Source organism: Rhinolophus sinicus, linkage group LG05 (genome assembly GCF_036562045.2).
Source record: "Rhinolophus sinicus isolate RSC01 linkage group LG05, ASM3656204v1, whole genome shotgun sequence".
In the NCBI taxonomy this organism is placed as follows: Eukaryota; Metazoa; Chordata; class Mammalia; order Chiroptera; family Rhinolophidae; genus Rhinolophus; species Rhinolophus sinicus.
In genome coordinates, this window is record NC_133755.1 from 99,691,135 (window position 1) to 99,697,404 (window position 6,270).

Genomic DNA, 6,270 nt, shown 5'->3' on the forward strand with positions numbered 1-6,270 from the left:
CATTAATTTATAAAAACACATTAAAAATTTATCTTTTGTTTCTGATTATCCATGTCATTATTTCCTTCCAGCAGTGCAGAAAGTTGATCAAAGAGATTGAGAAAGATAAAATTAATTAGATGTAAAGCTAGATATTATTAGATATAATTTAAATCATTAATATGTAAATTTATCAACTTATTCATCACTTAAAATATCTGTCAGGAAACCCCAAATCATGTATTATAAACAGTGGAATTACTCCACCTGTCACTCAAATGCACTCAAGTCAATGAGAAAATATGCCAATTGTCTCCCAATGTACATCAATCAATCAGTCAGTCAATCAAATGAAAAGTATTTGTGAAGTGCAATGCAGGTACGACATTGACACTGTCTTTTTTCATTGCCACCACTGGAGATATTTGAATTTTCCAAATGGAAAATTCCTGGAACTTAACCTTTTCTTGGAATACAAGCTATCATAAAACAAAAATCACATACGAGCTTGAAAGGCCACACTGCTACCATAATCTCAACATTTTAAAAGTAAAATGATAGTCCTTTCAGCATTAAATTATTACAGTATATGATCTACACTCAGCAGATGCTAAATCAACAGTAAAATATTTCATATGTTCTGGGTTTTTGCTGAAAGCCTGTAACTACTAATGCCTGATCTATCTTGCCTTGAAAAAGTTAATTATAAAATTAGAGCTTAAGAAGCTATGCCTGTCTGCATAGTCATGTGACATGACGATGTCACAAACCTGTAACTGAGCTTGGGTACTTATGACTCATACTACTAATTCATAATGAATCAAGCAGGCAGGGCTATTTCTAAGTCATTTAGTCCAAAGGTGTTTTTTTTTACTTCATTGCTGAATGTTCCTGAAAAATATCTCATATATATTATACATAGTTCACATTAATGAAGTTCACTGTTTTAAAATTTATGTCCCTAAGAACAATCTTATATTAATCAATGATAAATTGTGTTTGAGAGTTTGTATTTTTCTTTTAAATGTATACAGTAAGTGAAAGTAATGTTAGTTGCAGAAAATTGATACCCCTTCCTTAAAACCGTGGATAACAATAAAAGTAAACTTGGTTTATAAGAAGATGTAAAGGCTAATTTGAGTTAGAATGTGTCATTTATATTCTGGAAATATGTTATTCTGGAAGGTGAGGTCAATGGATCATTATAGGAAGCTCTGGCAAACTTACCACTTGGCAATGCTACTTCATTTAAGCATTCCATTGACCTCATATGCAGAGTAAAAGCCTATGTATAGACTTCTTACCTATACCACCAGATTTAGATGTTATTTATTCAAAGAAACTGTCATGACTATAAAGATTACATTTAAGTTCTTGTAATTATGCTACCATGTTTCCCTGACTGGGTCTTATACTAATTTTTGTTCCAAAAGACACATTAGAGCTGATTGTCCGGCTAGGCCTTATTTTCAGGGAAACAGGGTGCCAGGTACATATGTTTATATATAATTATTAAGATCAATATCTTCTACTCTGTCTTACTATACAAGGCATTGGAGAAGGAAGATTCTATCCTACTATATACATTTGCATAGGCAAGTGGGAAAGTTCCAACACTGAAACCAGCTCTACCCTTTGTACCTTTCTATAGCTTCTTTCAAGTCATCAGTACTGCTGTGATATGCTCTCTTCTTTCTCTGCTGACTATCAGAAGTCATGAGACTACGCCATTGCAGTAGGACCCTTGGCAGAGGCTGAATATGTTGTTTGATTTTAAGAGGGTTGAGAAGTCCTGCTGCCAGAAATACCTTCAAATGCCAGAAATGCTAACATTCAGGTCACCCCTTTGGATCAAGCATTCTCTCCAGCTGTCTTCTAACTCAATGCATGCAGGTTGCTATGGTGAGGGTGAGGGGTCTGGGGAAAGCACTCATTAGTACACATTTTCACCACAACTTTTAAAGAAGAACAGATCTCTGAGTGAACAGGACACAGAACTGATTGGATGTCCGAGCATGTAGAATACCACTTGGGGAAGGCAAGACTGCCTGAAGCACAGTGGAGATTGGCCATAGGCAAGCAGGTGGAGATTGGCCATAGGCAAGCAGGAGTGTAACCTCCCAACAGGCTGTTCAGAGAATAGAGCCAAACCATTCGGAAAAGTCACTGGAAAGACAATTCCTTAATAAATAGCCTGAGAATTGTGACCAACTCACATTCCACACATCTTTGTCAAAATCACACTTTCTTAAAGGTATGGATCTCCTCTGGTTGCAATTCCCTAATTAGAATAGGTGTATTTCAATTCCAACAAAGAAAGGGAGACACCCGTTAATGGGATTAGGTATAAATTGACTTTGGGTAGCAAATGTCAGTATCCCTAGTGCTTTTTCAGGCTTTTAAAATAGTCTTGGCTTTTCTATCACCAAAGTTAATAAATAAGTACTATCATGAAGCTGATTTGCTCTAGATTATTATTCTATAAGTTAAGCATAAACTGTATCACATATAGCAAAGTTCAATAATGATACAACTCAGTGCATGATCCAGAACCAATCAGGTCATAGAAATAAGGTGACTGGGTATTATAGTCAGGCACACCAAAGATGGAATCCAATTCTATTCTTGACTAGCTTTGTTGCATTGAACAAGTTTATTTAGCCTCTTTGATTTCAGTTTCCTCATCTGTAAAACAGGTAAAATAAGAGCTACCCATCAGGCTTAAAGATATATATGAATTGCCTAGTAGACTGCTCAGTAAAATGGTAACTTTTACTGAACAATGATTATTATTGCTGTAGCTACTACAGTTGTCACTATAGATAAAAAAGGCAACAGATGTTTGAAGAAAGTATTAGGTTCTGTGAACCTGAGCACTCTGGGACAGTTTCTTGAAAAAGACAGTGTTTGTGTTGGTATTATATATAGTTCAGTAGATTATATTAAGGGAGAAAGGATTTTGTGAATGGGAAGAGGCTTTAGTCCGTTGAAGGGGAAATGATATAAGTGTGCTGTACAGACAGAAATATTCCTGACATGATTTAAAGAGAGAGTGAGTATAGTGGTGCAAAAAGGAATTCATTTTAGAAAAACATAGGTAATAAAGGAAGAAAGGTTAAATTGGGAACTGATTATAGATGATCTTGTGTATCTGCCAGCCCTTGGGATTTTTGCTGTGGATGATTGATCGTAGGTTGGGTTATAATTAATGGACCAATGTCAACCGGAATAGAAATGTGTGGTCATAATCTGTAGGGCTTTTCTCATCTCTGACATTTTAAATGGGTTATCAAAGACCTAGTCTACGAAATTAGTCAGAGACTCACTCTGGAGCAAGAGAATTGAGAGTCCCATCTTCTTCCTCACTGAACTGACAACATTTAAAGTAAGGGGGCACATCCGCAAAAGACTGAACATAATCATTAGGAAACTAAAAACCTTTGTTATTGAAAGATGGGAAGGTCTGGGCATTGTCAAAGAAAAATCTCAAGGACATTTTTTGATACCTGAGTGAAGGTTTTCTTTTCTTTTTCCTATGATCACATAAAATGCAAGGGAATCTAGCTTAGACAATAACTGGGGTCCCAAAAGAAAAAGAAAAATTGTTAAAGTATTTGTTCTATAATGTATAGCATAAATATTATATTTTACATTTGCTATAGCTTAGAATATAGTATGTTATAGTGTTTCTGTATTTATTCCTCAAAAAATTATTTAAAGTAAAACATTCCAGTTGGATAATGCTTAAGTCATTTTGATATAGGCCAGGCATTCCTTCTTTGATAACAAAAAAAAAGAATTTTCTGGTTTGTAGCATGACCCAAAGCTATCTGCATCTGTTTCCTAAGTATGAGTTTCAAGAATGCAAGATGTTTAAAATGTAAACTTTCTGTGCTATGCAATGTGACAAGCTCTATGTTCAACCAGGAATGGGCCAAGCTAACAGCAATACATGTTTTACTTTTTTTTAAATTCCAAGTTAGCAAATATTCAGGTAATTGTGGTGTGTTGTGTGGGAAAGGATAAACTTATTCTTTGTAGTGTAGTACCAATTTTGTGGGTAATGGTACATAAAGGTCAATTTCAGCTTTACATAAGCAATATTTTGTAGACTTGTCTGAAAATAGCTTAACCTGTTTCATGACAATGGAAATATTCAAACCAAATGTGAATGATTGGCTGTTTGTGAGGCAAGAAGGAATGATCAATTAATATAGTGATTTTCATCTGTCTGCATGTGACTGTGACCTGAAGGTTTTTTAGAACTACACTAACATCAGAACCCTACCTCAGGTCAATTTATGAAAACCACTGGTGGTAAAGCCTGTGGGCATTGATGATTTTATTAAGCAGCAGGGTTGTGAATTACTACATTAGTCAAGGTAAGTCTAGCAAATACCCATCTGTAACATTATTAGGAGAGTGTCAGGAACAATCACTGTCAGCATGGTCAATCATGAGATGGCGTGCAGAGTGGAATGAGGGCAATTCATTTTATTTTATTTTATTATTTTTTAAATTAGTTTCAGGTATACAAAACAATGTAATAGTTAGACATTTACACCCCTCACAAATTGATAACCCCTCTCCCCCAATCTACTACCCCTCTGACATCGTATATAGCTATTACAATGCCACTGACTCTGTGTCAACTATAATACAATATATACATAGTCACGGGATGTAGAGTACAGCAGAGGGCAATCCATTTTAAAGGCAAGTGAGACAAGGAAGGGGCCATTGTGAGTCCAGCTGCCAGACGATGGAGACTTCTACAATGAATATGCATTGCTTTTATCATCAGGAAAGGAAATTATTTCAAATTAGCAATAATATGGAAAAAAATAAATGAAAACTTGACAGAGTTTTTCAGCCTCCTTTTTAGTCCCTCCTATGCCCCATCTTATACCCCTAACACAAGCATATAATACATTTGTTTGGCTACAATCAATTTCTCAAGTTTCAGAAAACATTTTAAGTAGTGACTGTGCTACATAATCTCCCATCATTGAGATCAATCTCCTAGAGTGGTTTTCCTTCCTTCTCTGTTGGGTGAAACTATACTTACCTCCAAAATCTTGTTCAACCATCGCATCCGCTGACAATTTCCCAGGATTCCTTCAAATGAATTGTTTACTCTATTTATATTTTTATAATATTGAACATAGTCCAAGAACTGTATTTGTGACATTGCATTTTGATTAATTTTATTTATGGTCACCTCCCTAGGTTTTCTGTTATCTCCTCTGAGCAGTAAGGGGGGGAAATTAAAGAAAATTCAAATTCTCTTTAGGGAACTATGGAATCTCAGATGCTAATTGAGGTTATTTTTAAGTCTGAAACAATGTTTGGGAGCTCATTTGAATATATCCTATAAGTATTTGAAATCCATTTCTGAAAGCTTTTGAGAGAAGCTATGGACAGAGATCTAGACTCAGGATTTCTGCTCAGAGAGGAAATAGTAAAAGTTAATTAATTTATTCATTCAACACTCATTGCCTTTCTCATGCAGTCACAGCACTAACTGCTAAGGATATACTGGGAAAAAATATGGCTGGATGGTTCTGTCGTTTTGGAGCTAATACTCTAGTGAGAGTGGGTGAGACAGTGGAAATAAATTCTTTGAGGCAGAGAAGTATGCATGGAGTAAACAGTAGATGGCTAATATCTGGGCATTAGGAAATTCTCATTTCAATAAGGAGGAGGAGGAATATGAATTAGATAACAATAGAGAAAGAATAGAGGAATAACAGTAAGAGGAAGAGTCATAGAAATTAAAAATGAAAAGTATTAGAAAATATAAAACATAATTTCAAAGTAGTTCTTTTAGCTTAGAGATTATTAGAAATAGACTTTTCAAAGTAGGAATCCTTCTGTGCAATTTAGATATAATTACTCTTTTTCTCATAATTCCTTCCTCCAATTTCTTTACTTTTCATTTTGATAGGGACATCGAATTTTCTTTGTTCTTACCTTTGGCTCTGTGGTAATTCCCTCAACCAACCTCTATATGTGTCTGGAAAGGCTCCCTGTTCAGCTATTAGTCCTTCATAAGCTTTGCGACTTTCCTACGGGAATCTCAGTTCTTCCTACAAATGCTTTAACTATGGAAGCACTTGGTACTTTCCTGAACCAACTTAAAAGAGCTACTATCTCAATCTGGACACTGAATTCATTGCTGCTATATAGAAGACTGGATACGTAATTTATGGATTTTAATGCACAATGAAAATGTTGATGCGTTTGATCAAAAATAATTCAAACTTTAAGATGGTGACAGCAAGGCGTTAA